We start from the raw sequence: 19,044 nt of genomic DNA on the forward strand, positions 1-19,044 counted from the left end.
CGAGGTGAGATAGCTGTGGCTTGTTCTGCTTCTCTGATCTTTCAGCATTCACCCCAATAACTGGCCTCAGGTTTGATTTCATTAATAAGAACCTTTAAGATTCATACTACAGCCTTATGTCTAATTTCTGTCAAGTGTGATCCCATGGGTTGTTACCAATTCTCTTAGTCTTTAGTTAAACTTTCCTGCTGATGCTGAAGACCATGCAGGTGGCCAAAATTAATCTTTCTTTTTGTGCTGTCAAGGCCAGTGGAGCAACTAGTCCTTAGCGGTCACTTGGGCTTAGAGGAACCTCATTCTTTTCTAGCCTTGATTTTACCAGTTGTCCATCAATGTGAGGATGAATCAAAGGCTTTGCTTTACGTACTGTGGCTTCCTTTGAAGCCTTGAGAAAATCTTTCCCATATTGACCGTCCTTCTGTAGACTGGACAGTGTTTCAAATTCATTCAGTGGGGTCTCTATGATCTCCATGAACAAGACAAGTGATCAATGGCCTTAGTCCCCAGCTAGAGACCTCATTAACCTCATAAAGAAAGGGGAGAAATACTCCCTGTTTTAGTCACTCTAACACATTAGAATTGCCTCCAAGAATGATTATGAAACACCCAGATCATTTTATACCAGTTTGGTAATTTCAACTACTATATACTATTTCTATAGCCAGACATAACTCAATATACTTTTGTTTGACATATATTTCAGCCAGTCCTTGAAACAGCTGTTATCTGATCTTGCCAACTTTACTATAATTGTGATCTTTGCATCTCATCCTTATGTACCTGAGTCAACTTAGTAAGTCCTTCATAACTTCCAAAAACTTTCTAGTCTTTTTTATTCTGTAGCTATCCAGTCATTATCAAGTTCATTTATCTAAGTCCTTCTTTACAGAGATCATTTCCATATTTACATTCTTCTAACATGTTTTATGTACTGCTTCCTTTTTCTAATACCATGAGACATAGGAACATTAACAAATAAATTTATAATCTGTTGTGAGTAGTTTCTCCCAGTATGTATAACAGTATACATAAAAGGTGAACAAATATTTACATCCTAACATCCTAATCTCTAACAGGCCTGGTTAACATACTCCTTATCTGTGGGGTATTTTAGAGGCAGCCCTCCCTTAGCTAAATTCTACTTTGCACAATTTACTACCTCCTAATCATTGGTAAATCCTTTATATCAACAATTCTATTCTTCTACATCACAGCTTAGTAGTGGAGTGCTACCGAGTACACGAGAGGACATCTATAACCTTCACAAAATTAACTCCAAATGGATCTTACACCTAAATTTAGATGCAAAATGCAGAATTTCTAGGTCATCCTTGAGAAACTGGGGCTTGTTTGGCAACCTGCTTAGGCCTTAGGAGTTTTCTCTAAGACCCTGGTGGAAAGAGAAGGAAAAAGAGCATCTCTCACATCAGGAATATGCTTGGGAGAGCTGGTGGAGGTCTGTGGCCAGGGCGTTTCAGAGGTGTTGCTTCAGATTCTGAGAACTCAACTCATGGGGCTGTGGTTATCATTCCTAATGCCATTGTGGACTTTGTTTTTAATTTTCTTGAGTTACCCTGTGTTCCTCTTGTGCAAAGTTGTCAGATTAGTGAGGAAAAATAAAAATTAGAGATACATTTTACAATTGCAAATTGCTGACTTTGCTTCTGTAAACTTGCTTGCGTTAGACACTGACCCATCCTCTCCCTGGAAAAAAGTAAAAAGTTTCAGAGTCTAGCCGTTGGCCTTGGGACAAGGTCTGCAATTATAGATTAAAATAATAATAAGTCTCTGTTTAAAAATTCCTCAAAGGGGACCCAAGATAAGGACCATCTGGCGAGTCCAGCAAACTAGGTCACATGTCAGCCAATCATAAGCCTGTAACTATGCGAACTGCTCCCCCTAGACCTCCCCCGAGCCAACCAGTGTTACAAAATTTCCCGCATAACAAAATGATTGCTGAAATATATGATGATTTTTAAATTGGGCCAAACCCGGGGCACCTGGTATCTTATGCTAATTTTGTAGTTTCTGCCTTTAAAAATGCTTGTAACCGCTGCTCTGGGCTCTCTGACTGACCAGGACAGAGAGCCCACTTGCGCCAATGCTGAATACATTCCTCTTGCGTGTTGCATCTGCTGGTTTGGAATCTTGGTTTCTGGGGGAGCCCTCTCGCAAACGAAAGTATCCCAGGGGTCTGGGGTCTTTCAATTAGCATCCATCCGAATTTGCATACTTCCTTTAAAAATTGAACCCATTAGTTTATATTAACAAGATACTTGCTGTTAAATTGGGCACAAATCTCCAGCCAATCTGGGACAGATCTGTGCTTACTGTGGAAGCCAGGGCAGGGAATCCCCGATATTTGCTCCTGCCACTCACCGGCCAATCAGAGCTTCCATGGACCTGCCAGTCAGATGGGAGGGTTCTTCCGGGTGCCAGGCTCTAGTGGTCGGTGGCGGAGGAAATCGGAAGTTGGCTTGTGTAGGTCACTGTGTGCTCTGTTTTAGGGAAAGCGTGGGTGAGCTCTGCAGCCATGCCATGGTGAGCGACAGGTAGCTGTCCCCAGACGAGGAGGGACCGGCCATGGTGAGCGAGGGTGCATTATCTCCAGACTCGGCTGAGCCGTGGGGGAGCCGGTGGGGTTAGTCCACCCTTGGCTGGGTAGGAGTGAGTGGCCAGACAGTTTGGCTTGTTCCTGCTGGTCCTTTGTGGTTCTTACAACAACCCAGGCCTGGGCGGCAGCCTCTGAATAACTTCACTCTGTGGGCTGCATCAGCGAAGAGCGTTGGGAATGGGACTGTACTTAGAAAATATCCTTTTGTTGACATCACTGTGAAACGCTGGTGCCTGTAGAGCTTATATTGTTACCATGGAAGGCAGATTTGCCAGACTCAGAGAGCTATGATCTATCTAGTATCATACAGAAGTTCTGCACTTTTAACGTTCAACATTTAGGTTTATGATCTGTCTTTAGTTAATTTTGTGGCAGTTGTAAATGATATCACACAAGTATATAGCACTCCAGTGCTAAGGTGTGATGTAGACAAATAGAATTGATGGTATAAGGAGTTACCAATTCTTAGGAGACATTAAGTCACACAAAGTAGAATTTAGGTAAGGGAGGACTGCCTCCCAAATACTCCAAAGATAAGCGGTGTGCAAACCATGCTTGTAGAGATTAGTACAATAAGATGTAAATGTTTGTTTGCCAGGATTAACATTAAGCTCCCTTCCCAAAACAAAGGAGACAACCCTGACTTACAACTCCTGGAAAGCCCTCCATCAAAGAAAAAGCCTCTAACATGCTGCTCAAGAGGCCATGAGAGGGTTACAACAAACATTAAGTCCTGGTGTGCCAGAAAGATATATTAATTCTAGAACAGCTGCATCTCCAGCCTTTTGAAAATAGTTTTGAGTCAAGGTCTCCTATGTTGATTGAGGTGGACTTGAACTCTGTCTCTTAGCCCTAAGGGCATTCATTCCCTTTGCTATCTTCCTGACTAACCACCCTAAATTCTTGGATTACAGGTCTGTAGCACCAAAGAGTTGAAAATTTTAAGTTGAGTCACATAGCGGACTGTCCATTGCATTAACAGGAAAAAGATTTGTTTAGGGCATGGCTTCTCCTTCAGACCAGAAGAGGAGGAACAATTTACTGTGCACACTACAGGGGGAAACAGACTAGACAATAGCCAGATCACAGACTGAAGTTTAAGGCAGTGAGCTGCAGGGCTCTCCATTATAAAGGACCTGCTGGAGCAGGATGAGTGACTGTGTAATTTCCCAGTGTCTATTAATTCCTTCCATGTGAGTGGAGAGAGACAGAGTTGGTGGGTGTACTATTTAGGGAAGGTAACTTGAACTACTGAGTATTCAGCTTTCAGTTAGTGAACTCTCCTATATGTTGACACAGCTAAGTCAGCTCAGAGGTTTGAGACACAGGCCATTGGCTGTAAATCTGTGTCAGCTTACAGCACTCAGCAGCTAACATTTTACAGTGGACAAAGTCATACAATGTCTACTAGAGAAATGTCTACTCTATTTCAAAGTCAGTATAACCAAGTGTTCTTGTAATTATGTTTATCACTTTAAAAAGTCAATTATTGGTATCATTTTTTAAAGTTCATTTTCTTTAAATGCATTACTGCTCTAATCTTTGTTTCTATTTTCCAATGTTTCCTGGCCATGAAGAATTTCATTACAGTTTTTTCTTAAGTGCTATTTATTTATTTATTTATTTATATCAGTTTAGAGCAGTAGTTATCAACCTGTGGGATTGTGATTCCCTTTGGGGGATCAAATGACGCTATCACAGGAGTGGTCTAAGAACATTGGAAAACACAGATATTTATATTACAACTCATAACAGTCACAAATTATAGTTATGAAGTAGCAGTAATAATTTTATAGTTAAGGGAGGGGTCACCACAACCTAAGGAAATGTATTAAAGGTCATGGCATTAAGAAGGTTGAGAACCACTGATTTAGATCAATGTCTCCTGTATCTCAGGCTTGCCTCACACTATGTAATTGAGAATTGCTTTGAACACATAATCCTGCTTCTGCTGCCCAGTGCTGGGAAGACAGTCCTGCAAATCCTTCCATACTTGGCCTTGACTGGTCTGTGAGAAGGAAAAATATACCAGTTAATGAGTGTCCTCCAGTCTCTCAGGTTTTTATTGGGACTTACAGATGAAGAGGGAACTGTGTAAGAATTGAGTTCATTGACCAGCTGTAAAGCACGTGTAGTCACAGCACAGAAAGGGAGGGGCAAGAAGAAACTTTTCCTGCTATGACAGTTGTTGACATTACCAATGAGTAGTGAGGTAATCAATCTTAGATGATATGTAAGTGTCCTGAGTGGCCAATTCTTGGGTGCACAGACCAGACAATGAAGAATATGGACAAAGAATTGAACTTTCACAAAACCAAATTACTGTAGTCACACTAGTTGAACCAAAATAGAAGAATTGTATAAAATGGTGTGGCCCTGTCTAACATGACTGTGTTTTCCAGGTTTAAGATGTACAACCTGAGATAGATGCCATGAATAGTAGTTGGTGTGTCCTGATAGAAACCCCTCATCTCTGGAGCATGTGGGCGTAAAGCATGTTTCAACTTTTGAGCATAATTTTTTAGTATTATAATTTCATCATTTTCAGTATCTCTTTCTTGCCTCTAAGCCCTCCCGTAGACCCTTCACTGTTTTCTAACTCGTGGCCTCCTTTTGCTTTAACAACAGTTGCTGTTTGAATGTGATCTGTGTTTGGCTGTAGATGCTCCCAGCTATGAAGCAAAGGGTTGGCTGCATGGGACATTGAGTGTATAATGGAATGTGCATACAAGGGACCCTGTGCCTTGGAAGAGGAACAGGATGTGCTCCAGGAATGGAAGATTCTATTAAACTACAAATTTCCCAGACTAGGGCCTTGTCTGACCCTAGCTAAGGTGAGAGCCAGAGCTGGGAAGGCCTGTGATGCCAGAGTTACTCGATCTCTGCCTACCCAGTTGGGGAGCTGCAGATGTCCTGAGGCCCAGCTTGGTAGTCCAGCTAATGAGGGACTCTGGAAGATTAAGTAATCAAGAGCACCAATGGGAAGTAGTTTACAGCTTCTTTCTAAGATTCTTCTCTGGTTCTTCTGTAAAGATCTATAAGGAAGACCACAAGCCATGCCATGGGGAGTGAGGGGGCCACTGTCCCCAGACCAGGAAGAGCAAGTTGGCTGAGCTGTCAGAATCCGAGCTGCTGGGATTGGATGGACTGTGAGCTAGATAGTGGGTCTTTTGGTCCCTGTAGTGACCTGGGCAATGGCCCTTGGCCTCTGAGCCTCAGTGAGTATGGATCTCCTGGGTAGGGGGATGTTCTGCCACTCTGGCATGGGAGGCTATGATGTTTTTAAAATCACTGTCCAGTGTGCATACAGAGGCATTGTTGTTGGTGTGCAGTGAGAAGACAGATTGGAAAAATGAAGACCTGGTTTCTGGAAGTTCTGAATATTGCATTCCACATTCAGGTTTGTCTTATAAATGTTACAGATAGTTTAGAAAATGGTAGAAATGAGGTGATGGGGATTACCCTTCAGCAATACATAATGGGAATGCTTGTACCTTTCTGCTACTGCCATCCACCATGGTGAGAATCAGGGAGGTTCAGTTCAGGGTACAAAAGATGTTTCTGAGCTCTGGAGGTCTCTCCTGTTGTAAATCTTCTGACAGTGATGTAAGAAAAAGATTGGTAGGTCAGTTAGGTTACTCCATTGTCTCTTCCACCAGTTAGGATTGTTGTTTTATTGGTGGTGTATTAAACCTTGTGTAGTGGTGGTCCAGTTGTTAGAGCATTGATGGACTGCAAGGCAATTTGGTCAGACTTGCCCTCACAAGTCCAGTGTGAACTGGGTGATAGCATTGAGGTAATCCCAGTATGTAAGAGGTGACAGTAGACAGTAGTCTTGTTTACCATGGTTGGTAACCATCCCAGAGATTCTCTTATGAAGGTTGAGGCCTTTTGCATTAAAAACTGTGGTGGTATGTCCGAAAACAATGAGACTAAACCTTAGCCAATTCAAAGTATACAATTCAAAGTAATGTAACTGCTGCTTGCTTAAACAATTACATTTGAGGCCGGGTGGTGGTGGCACACACCTGTAATCCCAGCACTCGGGAGGCAGAGGCAGGTGGATCTCTGTGAGTTTGAGGCCAGCCTGGTCTACAAAGCGAGTTCCAGGACAGCCTCCAAAGCTATAGAGAAACCCTGTTTCTAAAAAAACAAAACAAAACAAAATTACATTTGAGATGATCCAATTGTCCCTGAAACACGCCTTAGCTATGCTTAAAAGGAGCTTGCATGTTCCTCTTAGGCTCATCACCATTTTGTATAGGTGTTGACCCCTGCTTGCTGGAATATTAATAAATGATCTTTGCTTTTACATACAAAAAAAACCCTGTGGCGGTATATAGGCCATGTCTATACAAAATATGGCTGGTTGTGCTAAGGAATTATCTGAGTCCCATAGAACACCATGTAGGCACAAAGTGTCTGGGTGTCTGCATGAGTTCTCCTCAGGAGGTGGGGCTTCATTGTCATAAGATGTGAAGGATTATGGTAGCATGTCAGTCATGATCATGGAAATCTATAATGTTGTGACCCCAGTGATGTAATTTCTAGTCAGCCATTAATAGGTAGAAATGAATCATTGTCTGCCTTCCCTATCAGGTGGTTATTTCATATGTTCATCCTACCATAGTAGGGTAGATTGGGAAATTTGGCCTTAAACTCTACAGTCACATTTGGCTTATTCAATTGTTGGTATAGTCTAAAAAGTGAATTTGGGCAGTTGAATCCATGTGGTTATGGTATTCTGTCCCAAAAGAGAAAATGCTTCTATGGTATTCTCCTATCAGTGTCTGGATCAAAGGTACATACAGTTCTGCCAAATCATATGTTCACATGGATTTGTTGTGATTGATGTTGATATCTCCTCAGTCAAGTAACCTACCTCCTTATTCTGGTCGTAATCCAGATAATTGTATACTTTTTTGTTTGTTTGTTTGTTTGGTTGGTTGGTTGGTTGGGTTTTTTTTTGTTTGTTTGTTTTGTTTTTGTTTTTCGAGACAGGGTTTCTCTGTGTAGTTTTGTTGCCTGTCCTGGATCTCGCTTTGTAGACCAGGCTGGCCTCAAACTCACAGAGATCCAGCTGGCTTTGCCTCCCGAGTGCTGGGATTAAAGGCATGCACCACTGTTGCCTGGCAATTATATACATTTTAATTTGCAATCCTGGTAGTTTTATTGTACTGGGGGCCAAACACAGTGTTCCTCTTCAGAATTTTATGTTTGCTGCTGTTTCAATGTCTGATGATCTCAAATCTTATTCTCTCCTGTTCTTTATAATTGTAAAGTGTAAGGATGATTTAAGAGCTATTTCTCTCAGTGGAAGTTGTAGATGGTTGATGCTGCTGTGATATTTCTCCCAATCTGTGTCAAATGGCATTTCAATGTGTTTCTTTCTTTAAAACTGGTGTTTTCAGCATCCTCTTGGTCATTGGTGGCAATGGCTCTCAAACTTGGTGCAATATGGACCTTAGCATTTCTCATTCATCACAGTAACTACAACAAACTGTATTTCCAAAAGCTTCACAATGAGCACATTGAACATAGAATGCATTCCTGGTGTGTGTGAGGTTTAAGATGAAGTGTTCATGGTCCCAGTCTTATGGTATGAATCCATCCAAGGTGTAATAGGGTAGTCACAATATCACACTTTACTCTTGGTTTATTTGTATTGTAGCGGTTGGTATAATAGTTATTTAATTCATTGTTGCTGATGCTGTAGATATGGTTGTTGATCAGAGTGATGATTATTCTGACTTTGACAATCTCAGTAGTCATGGTGACAGTAAAGTGAACAATGGTGTTGTCAAAGATCCTGAGCTTGGCTCATTGGGTAATGTTAAACATACAGAATTTAACAAGAGGAGTCCCAGGAATATTGTCCTGGGTTCCTTGACCCAGGAGATGGATACTATGACATTGTTCCATCTTGTGTTATCTTTTATTTTCTTGTTAAAGTTTCTATGAGACATAGGGTGTAATTTGTTATGGTCTTGCCTTGTTCTATTTCCCTCTCTGTCTAGGTAGAAGGTATAATGTCTAGTTAGCACCAGTGCTAAGTAAATTAATTCTAAGACTTACTATCCTTATGAAAGTGCAAATCATACATAATGGGTTTGGTCCTAGACACATTATGTTTGTACATCATCTAATTTTCTAGGGTCCACATTTCCCTTCTTATATGTGGTCCAGATTGTATTGCCTATTACTGGTGCCACGGCTTGTCTCCTTTAAGTCTTGAGTATTTCTGTCCTGGTAAACATGCTTATGGGGGAATATTCTACACAGTCAGTAAATACCTGTTTGTTATTCTTTCTCTAAGTCTGACTTAAGTGTCTTCAAATGGAGAAGCTCTATTCAATCTTTGTCTACTATTTAACTCATAGCATGCAACTTCAATAGCATCTTCCAAGGGGAAATCTTTGAGTTGTAATAAGTTGATTTTAAGCAGTCCATTCCATCTTCCTATATTGTCAGCTGCAGTTGGGTTATATGCTACATGGAAGTCCCACTGTATGCCCATAGTCTCGGACCACCTCTGGACTTTAGAACCTGTCAAGGGTGTTCCTTGATATATATCAGTAATTATTGAGGAGCTATATCTGGCTATCCAACACCAGAGTGTATATTTTGTTGCCAACTGGTCTGGTCTATGACTTTCTCTAGCTAATCCAAGCTCTGTGCTTATATCTTCAAGAGTAATCACACAACGTTACTATATTTTATCCATCCTTAAAAATGCTAACACATTGTGCTCTGTAATCTTCATTCTTGAGAATCACTCTTCTAATTTGAGGTGTGACATATTGTGTTGGGATATTATTCTTGAAGTGATTAATGTTAACTGAGAGTCCTTTTGAATCATAAAAAGATGAGAATGCCAGTACTACATGAGAAACGTCTTGCACATTTTTACAAAAAATTTACTATTGAAAGTAAACCCATTGAAAGCATAAAAGCTATCGTCATTCAGCAATGGCTCAGTGTTTAAATGTCTTTGAGACTGATTTGATTAATGAATGTTGCAAAGCCATTTGGTAGATAACTCAATGTCTCTTCAGTTACAATTGATTTGCACATGAAACACAGTAAACCAAGCTGTGTATTTCACAATTTTTCATTAATTTCCCTTGTTAGTCCTGTCATTACTGATAAAGGAATTAGGTTATATTTGAGTGAGTGTTAGAGGCTCTGAAATAGTTTCTTTTGAAGGAATAATAATTTTGTAACTTTTCTTAAGAGTACAGCCAATGGAAATTTTGTCAGGATTAAGCGGGTATTTCTCATTAAGGGGGAATTCCAAAAGAGACATTTCAAATGACCACCAGGGTAGATTTCTTAGGGATACAAAGTCTCTTTACATGTATCCCTCGCAATTGTGTGGTGTCTACCATGTGCCCATTTGGGCATCCTATCCACAATTTGGCATTGTGTTCTCTGACATTGCCACACTTAAGAACTGCTGCTAGTTCATTTGGAGCAATATCTCCTCATTACTTCCTATCACCAAATATTGACCATCTCATTTTTGCCTCTTCTGTCCATGCTGCCCTCAGTATCCTCCTAGTTCCAATATATGATCTTGGTTCAATAATTTGAAGGTGAGATGTCAGTTCTGCTTTACTGCAGTCAATATTGAATCCATTTGTTAGTTAATTTCTTTATATAGCTAGCTATTGAAAGACTTATTACAACAGCTGGTTTATTGTATACAGAGCAATCTTCCATGCATTGTGGATGGTAGTACAACCTGTGGTTACTGCATCTCCACTAATTCACTGTGAAAAAGAAACAACATGAATATTTTTGACAATCATATAAATTCATCTACCTATGTAATGCACTTTTAGGGGGGAAAAAAACAACAACAAAACCTTGATCGTTGTCTTTGTATTCAGAACAGTTCTGGGAAAAAATTCATTTCCAATGCAGCTATTAGAACAAATTTCAGCATACATTTAGTGGCACTTGACCAACATAAAGCATTAAAAATATGATGCCAGATTATAACCTTACTTATTCATGTGTTCATGATATGTGTGTTGTTTGCCATGGTAGTTTGTTTTTTATCAACTTAATATGAGCAGAATTCATTTGGGAAAAGAAAACCTCAATTGAAAAAAATACATCCATATGATTAGTCTTTAGGCTCATCTCTGGGAGATTTTCTTGTTTCATGATTGATGTGAGAGAACTAAGCCCATCCTGTACAGTGATACCTTTGTAGGTTGTTCTGGGAGGTATAAGAAATGTTACTGTTGGAGCTGGAGACATGGCTTCCTGAGCAAGAGCACACAATGCATGTTTAGAGGACCTGAGTTTAGTTCCCAACACATACATCAGGCAGCATAAAACTGCATGTCACACTACCTCTAGGGAGAATACATGCCATTAGTTCATGTCTTCCATGTGAACCTTCATTCATGTGCATTCACATGTGTGTGTGCATGCACATGCATGTGTGAGTGCACACACAGACATTCACACAGTGAAAATAAAGGTTTAATTTTTTTTTTTTTTTTTTGGAAAGTAGCTGACTGAGAGTGTGGAGAAGAAAGAAGTATGAAGCATTCCTCTAGTGGTTCTATTATAGTTCCTGCTTTAGATTCCTACCCTGGTTTAGTTCTTGCATTGGTTTCCCTCCATGATGGACCTTGCTCAGGAAGGTCAGTCAAATAAACTATTTCCCCTCTCACGTGCTTTTGGTCCTTGTCTTTTTCACAGTAATAGGAAGGAAAGTAAGAAATTGGTACCAAGATTATGAGGAATTGCTGAGAACAGTCTGACACTGTTGCTTGTGTGAAGATGGTGGAAGTCTTTGGAACTTCTGGCTGTGACAGCCATTGAGGTTCAGAGCTTAATAAGCTATTTTCAGAGTTTTGAATACCTTGCCGACAACAATGTCCATGGTAGAGATCTGGCTTGTAAAGCCCTAAAAGAACTATCAGGGTCATGCATATTATGTGTTTGTATTAAGAATATGTGCTTTCTGGACATGGGGGGCCAGGCAAATCATAGTGATTATCAAGAGAGGAATACCACTAAAGTGAAATATTGGCTTTTTGGGGTCAAATGATTACAGTGGGCTAGAGCTGAGAAGTCAAATGTGGTTAAAAAGAAATCATCATTACCACCGCAAAATCTTCTTGAAATTATTTCCTTAAAGTCATCAAAAAGAAGTTATGTTCTGTAAGAGTCAGAGGCATCACCTTTTTCCAACAGTAGAATCATATAATAGACAATAGTCATCTAGGAGTTGTGTATTATTTGTACTGAAATGTGATTTTATTTGTATATTAATAAAGTTGCCTTGGGGTCAGAGTAAGCCATAGCAGAAGCTGGGTGGTGGTAGTGCACGCCATTAATCCCAGCACTTGGGAGGCAGAGCTAGGCGGATCTCTGTGTGTTCAAGGATACAGCCAGCATGGCAGACACACGCCTTTAATCTCAATACCTACTATAGAAGACCTGGAGGTCTGTACAGTGATGAGGAGGTCATGTGGTTGGGTTTACAACCAATGAGAAGGCAGAACAGAAAGTCTATAAAAAAGAAAAACCACAGAAAAGTAGGTGTCTTGTGGAGAGGAAAGACAGAGCAGCAGTGAAGGGTAAGATTTTCAGCTCTAAGCTATTGCTCTGACCTCGTGGTTTTTAACTCTGCAATTGGCTCTTTGTTTCTTATTTAACAAGATGGTTTCATCTACAAGGAGTTATTGGTGTAACAGCATGGAAAGTATAGAATTGGAGGTGTCATGGAGAACATTTTGGACTTGATACTATGTAGTGATGTTGGAGTCACTGAAGGGAGATTCATGGTGATGACACAGCCTCAGTTACAGTGTAAACCACATACAGATATGGTGAGGCTGGACAGCACATGGCAGGGTTGAAGTACCTGAAGAGGCTAAGGAATGCCATGGTTGGGTAGTTAACTTCAGTTGCAAGGGAGCCCTAGCATATGGATGATACCTGGACATTGGGATGGCTACCTAGAACAGCAGCATGTGTGGGATAATTGGACCTGAGCTTATTCAATAATCTGTATGTGCACTGTGGAAGGCAAAACCAGAGAAATAGAGAAGATTTAAGTTCCAACACTGGACACTTGAGTTCTTTATACTCTTGGATTTTTTATCTTGGTTTTTTACTTTGCAACTGTGCAATGGCTCTTCCTTCTTGGAAGAAGAAAGTGTGTAACTTATTTTTTATTTTTCCAGAGCCCACAGTTAAAAGACTGGATATAAGAAACGCTGAATCTTTAATATGCTGGAATTTTTAAAAGAATGAAGAACATTTAAAAGTTGGACTGTATTATATTGTGATAATATAAATCTTGTAGATAATGTAAAAAGAAAAGGTTATGACTTGATATATTTGCCTATTGAGTTGACAAGATATCAATCGTACTGGCTAGATTTTTTTTTTTTTTTTTTTTGTCAAAATGACAAAACCAATAGTTCTCTGGGAAGAGGAAACCACAATTCAGAAAATGAATACATCAATTTGGCCTGCACACAATTGTATGAGACAATTTCTTGAATAACGGTTGATGTGGGCTCTGTGAGGTCTCACCTATGGTCCTGAGAGGCATTAGGAAGCTGGCCTAACAGGAATCTAGAGAGTTAGTATTCATAATCTTCCATAGATTCTGTTTCAATTCCTGGCAAAAAGATTTCTATTCTGCTTTGGTTTCAGCCTTGTCTTCCCTCATGATGCACTGTGGGCTGAATATATAAGGCAAATACACCCTCTCCTCCCCATGCTGCTTTTGGTTGTGAAACAATAGAAGACAGACCTATTTTCTGAAACTGTTGACATGTGTATATCAAGATTTGTGTTTGAAGACGAAGGACAAGATTTCATTGTTCACCCCTTACCATTTTTAAGACTTTGTTATTGTTGTTCCTTATTTATTACAGGACAGACGGCCAGGTAGTCTCTCCTGCCATACTTGTCTATCACCCTAGGGGAAGAATTAGGTGAATGCACTACCATGTCCACTAAATCATGGGTTTTGTGGCTCCAAATTGAGGTCACTACAAATTGATTGCAAGCACTTGACACATGAAGCTCTATACCAAAACTGAAGTAGCCTAGTGTTTAGGATATTTTTAACACTGTCAAGACTCAAGGAATACATAGTTTATGCTAGTTAAAAACACTGTGAATTTTCTTAAACCAGAATGAAAAGACTCTTATTTAATGGTAGGAAGTGCTGCTGGTAAATTTCAGAAATAACTTATATCATTCTCAAAGAAACAAGGAGAGCCACAAGTTAAGGTTTAAACTCAAGGTTACTATAGAAACAAAATGGCAGTTCTTTAGGACTTTCCTCAAAGGAAAAACTAAGGAGTGATCAAAGCTTTTTCTAAGAACTATGCGTCATATAGTCTCTTAATAAGTTATTGCCACCTCCTATGTGCAACAGAGCCTAGGGGAATAGTAATCACATGTTTTATGAATGTTCTATTTTTCCACTGTTGTATATGATGGTCTTGAATTTATTCTTAGGAACAAATTTTCAACCCTACATCTATAGCTACAGTACCTTCTTAAAGGGTGTTTCAGCTTGTAAACCTTTGGTTATTTTAGTTGTAACATCTATTTGGGATGTTCTGGTAAAATTCAAATATCATGTATCACATCTTGTCTACTGCTATATATACTATGAAGGTTATTTTTTCAAAGTGAAAATTTTAACTTCATACCTGATAATGATACTATTATCAGTAATGGTTGGTACATAGTTTTGTTTAGAAAAAAAAAAATATGTGGTACCAACTAAGGCATATAACAGAGCCCTCAGTATAGAAAGACAATTTTTTTACCTCTGATGTCAAGTAATCTCTCAGCTCATGAGATGGATATGCAGGTAAAAGCAATGCCCACCAATCCTCATAACTTGAATAAGTCCCCAAGGACCTCATGTGGTCAAAAGAGATAACTGGTTTCCATAACATTTCCTCTGATCTCCACATGTGTGTTATTGGTATCAAAGTAAATAAAAAATATATGAACATGATAAAAATTTTGAACTTACTCTCAAGGCCATCTACAGCTGCTCAGTTTGGAGGATGCTATCAAACATTCTTGGGAAGAATTTCTTTTCAAGGGGAGCTAATTCATGTTGAAGGCTCTTCCTTCCTTTGAAATAACATTGTCCTTCATCAACATGTTACTTTATTGCTGAAAATCAAATCTCAAGCCATTTTTTAAGTTACCTGACAGTGTTAAGGTTGTATTGACTGCTTTAATAATTTCCTCTTAATGCCTGGAGTAGATTGAATGATGAAAGTTACATCAGCCTCAAGACCTCCAAAGTTGGGAATGCTTAGGCATAGTTTTTGTGGCAGTTTGACAAAGAATGGCCAGGCCAGTATATTTAAATGCTTAGTTATCAGAGAGTGGCAATATTTAAAAGGATTAGAAGGATAAGGAGTTCTGGCACTGTTGGAGGAAGTGTATCACTAGGGGTAGGCTGCAAAGTTCCAAAATCTCATGACAGACTCAGTTTCTCTCTTCCTCTCTCATTCTCATATTCTCTCTCTCTCTCTCTCTCTCTCTCTCTCTCTCTCTCTCTCTCTCTCTTCCTATAATTCAAGATACAGATCTCTCAGCTACTTTTTCAGCACTGTCTCTGCCTGAGTGCCACCAGGCTTCCCACCATGATGACAATGAACTATCCTCTGAAACTGTAAGCAATCTCACAACTAAATGCTTTCTTCCATAAGAGTTGCCTTGGTGTCATGGTGTCTCTTCACAGCAATAGAACAGTGATTAAGACATCATTTCAGTGTGTGTGTGTGTGTGTGTGTGTGTAGTTGGAAGATTTCCTGTGTCCCAACCTCTCCCACTCATGTCCCCCAAGTAAACACACAGAGGCTTATATTAATTATAACTGCATGGCCATGGCTCAAAAACTTTTTGCTAGCTAGCTTTTATATCTTGAGTTAGCCCATAACTATTAATCTATCATGTTGCTCCTTGGGTGGCTTGCTGGCACTCCCCCCTTTCTTCCTGTCTCTTTGAATTTTCCACCTGTCTTTAAGCTGCCTTGCCATAGTCCAAGTGGCTTTATTTATTAGCCAACCAGAGCAACACGTATTCGCAGCATACAGAAAGACATTCCCCCATCATGTGTGTATTAAATTTAACAAGAGCAATGAATATTGAAATTCACATATGCAGTATTCCAAGTAAAAGTATACACTTTGCCAGGAAGAGCTATGAGAAGCAACTACTCTAAAAAGAAAAGGTACCACATTGTCATCCCATATTTTAACAATTCTGTTACTGGTGTGTGTGTGTGTGTGTGTGTGTGTGTGTGTGTGTGTGTGTGTTAATTTGGATTTGATACTGATACTTTTCTTCCTAAGTGGACATAGATTTTTTTTTTTAATTGCTATCAGCAGCATTGAAAGCATGTCAAGAGGCTGCTAGGTGGTGGTGGCGCCAAGCCTTTAATCCCAGCACTAGGTAGGCAGAGGGAGGTGGATCACTGTGAGTTCAAGGACAGCCTGGTCTACACATTGAGTTCCAGGGCAGCTAGAACTGTTACACAGAGAAACCCTGTCTTGAAAAATCAAAAAAGAAAAAGAAAAGGGGGGAAGAAGAAAGCTATATAAAGGTGGGAAATACACAGAGAGTCTGAATCCCGTGTACTATTGTAGTGTCTTTAATTTTTTTTTTGGCTGCTGAGAGATATGAGATTATGAAAGCTGCTAGATTAAACCAACCTACTTTTTTTTTTTTTTTTTTTTTAAATCTTCACTTCAAAGTTTAAATGAAAATGTGTGTTGCTTTGGGGAACAGTTTAAACTTTTATTTCCACAGGAAATGAGAAGCTGTGGATTCATTCCAGGTTAAAGATGATCAGATTTGACTGGGGAAAACCCCCTAAAATCCTGACTGCAGACATAAAAAATAAACCTAAAAGAATTATATAATATATAATGCATATTTTACCTGCTCAAACATAAAGCAAAAATCATTTTTGGCTAACTCGTGTACAACACACAGTCTATACTTTCATTAATACAGAAATTTATGTTACCTTTAAAAGTCTATGTATTTTCAGAAGTAGGAGGCCATACACCAATGAAAATGGATGGCCCAGGTGATACAGCATTTGAAAATGCCTCTGTTACAGTCTCCTCAAAACTCCGGATCCAAAAGAACCTCAGACCAATGGCTAAGATGAGACAGACTCACAGACTACTCCAGCCAGGACTTCCTTATTATCCCAGTTTTTTCTAAGTTCCCCCCAAAATACCAGCACCACAGACAGCAGGAAGTAGTCTAGAGAATGATTCCCACATTCCCAAAATATTGGTTATGGATGTCTGTTATCACTTAAAGGGGGTTGGTTATAAGTTGTTATTGGCCATACCCAGAAAAAAAGAAAGTTAAACAAAAGAGTTAAATTTACAGATCTCTTCCTAAATGAAAAAAGGGGGATATGATATAGGAATAATAGGGAAAAAGTATAGATTGCTGAATCCATTTTAATCCAAAGACAACCATTAATCTCAAAATATTTTACATTTGTATGGATTTTAGTTTATTGATAGAAATTTAAAGTTATTTCTGTTATACTGTATGTATGTTTTTATTCATTTGGGATATTGTGCTTATATAGCTCATTTAAAAATAATATATAATTAAGGTTAATGCATAATACAGGTTAATAGTCATCTATAATAATTAGGTATGTTTTTAAGGTTAAACAGATATATTTAGATAGATAGATGGTCTTCAAACACTCCAAAGACCTACAGAATATGGCATTTAAAATGTTTTAATAACATAAGGCTTTTCATGACAGTGAGACACGTCTGCTCCTAGCAGCACCAATTTACTTCAGAGAAGATGATGGTCATAAAAAAAAAAAAAAAAAAAAAAAAAAAAAAAAAAAAACCATGCCATGTGGACTTTATTTTCTTTATGGCAAAAGCTAGCTATTTGGGAAAAGAAACTGCCCTTGCCTCAATTGCTGACAGTTACTGTCCAAACTGGTTCAGCAGGATGCAAAATAAAGCAACTATCAAACTTTGCCAAGACAAGGTAGGACAGTCCTTCAAAATTCCCTAATTCACAAAAAAAAAAAAAAAAAAAAAATCTGTCAGATATATTAGGCCTGCCAGCCAAAGATGGATGCCCCAATGTTTCAGGAAAACTTTGGGTGGTTGTCCAGACAGCCAGGTGTCCTTGTCATTAAGTAACATTTCACCCTTTTGGGTCTTTTAGAGTTAATGACTAAATAATTAGACTTAAAGTTTTTCTTAGTTATGATCAAATGTACATTAGGTATAAAACTTTAGACTCACATAAGTAAAATTGATAATAGAATATTTTCTTTAACTTTGCCAAATATGAATGGACTGGATATTGTAACTAATTCTTGTGTGTGTGTGTGTGTGTGTGTGTGTGTGTGTGTGTGTGTGTGTGTATCTGTGTCTGTGTGTGTCTGTTTGTGTGTGAAATCTTTTTCCTTTTAACCTTAATTAAATAGTATTTTTTACCTTTATTTTATATACCGACCATAGTTTCCCCTCTTCTTGTGGTTCCCCTGCCCACTTCCCATCTACCCCTCTTCCCTTCCACTCCACTCTGTCTCCATTCAGAAAGAGGCAAGCCTCCCATAGGTTTGAACAAAGCATGGCACATCAAGCTGAGGCAGGACCAAGCTCCTCCCTTTGTGTCAAACAAAGCTGGGCAAGGTAATATAACATGGGAAACAAATTCCCAAAAGCCTGTAACTATAATTCTTAATAACTTTGTGTTGTGCATTATTTTACTATGTTAAAACCTTCCTTTTTTATTTAGATGAAAAGGGGGAAATGCTGTGGAATAATCCTTTTGTACATTGTGAAATTGTGTTCTCATTGTTAATGAAAAGTTATTGGCCAATAGCTAGGCAGGATTTTCAGGGCAACTGGGAGCAAGATGGGTAGAGTCTGAGGAGTCACCAGCCAGATGCAGAGGGAGCAAGAGATGAACATGCCATGATAATAAAGGTACAGTCATATGGCAAAGCATAAATAGAAATATAGGAATGTAAGAGCTATTGGCTGGGCATTTATTAATATTAAGTCTCTACTTGGTTATTTGGGAAAGGTGGCTTGGACACAGGAAAGCACCTACAGGAAGGCATAGCAAGGTGTTGTCAAAATCATGGAAATCAGCATGCCTTTGTGTCCCAAGTGCCTGGATGAATGGCATTAGCTATCAGTCTTGACAATATTCATTACTAAAATGATTATATGGACATCAGTGGTACCCAACTGAAATGACTTTTAGAGATATTGTATTGTGCCAATTCTACAACACTTTTTTTCTCTGTCACTAAGTTTTGTTCTTCATTTCCAGCACGATATGTGTGTGTGTGTGTGTGTGTGTGTGTGTGTGTGTGTGTGTGGTCTGTCTGTCTGTCTTTC

General features: G+C 39.1%; 1 protein-coding gene across 2 annotated transcripts in view; it reads left to right on the forward strand.

The window, feature by feature from the left end:
* The first annotated feature begins 2,459 nt into the window (after nt 1-2,459).
* The window catches only part of LOC118597637 (zinc finger protein 120-like), a 66,854-nt gene continuing 50,269 nt past the window's right edge, over nt 2,460-19,044 (forward strand). For both annotated transcript variants that reach the window (XM_036209249.1, XM_036209250.1), the window contains exon 1: nt 2,460-2,586. The gene's annotated coding sequence lies outside the window, so the exon portion shown is untranslated. The remainder of the gene's footprint in view (nt 2,587-19,044) is intronic.

The sequence above is a fragment of the Onychomys torridus genome, chromosome 17 (assembly GCF_903995425.1).
Source record: "Onychomys torridus chromosome 17, mOncTor1.1, whole genome shotgun sequence".
In the NCBI taxonomy this organism is placed as follows: Eukaryota; Metazoa; Chordata; class Mammalia; order Rodentia; family Cricetidae; genus Onychomys; species Onychomys torridus.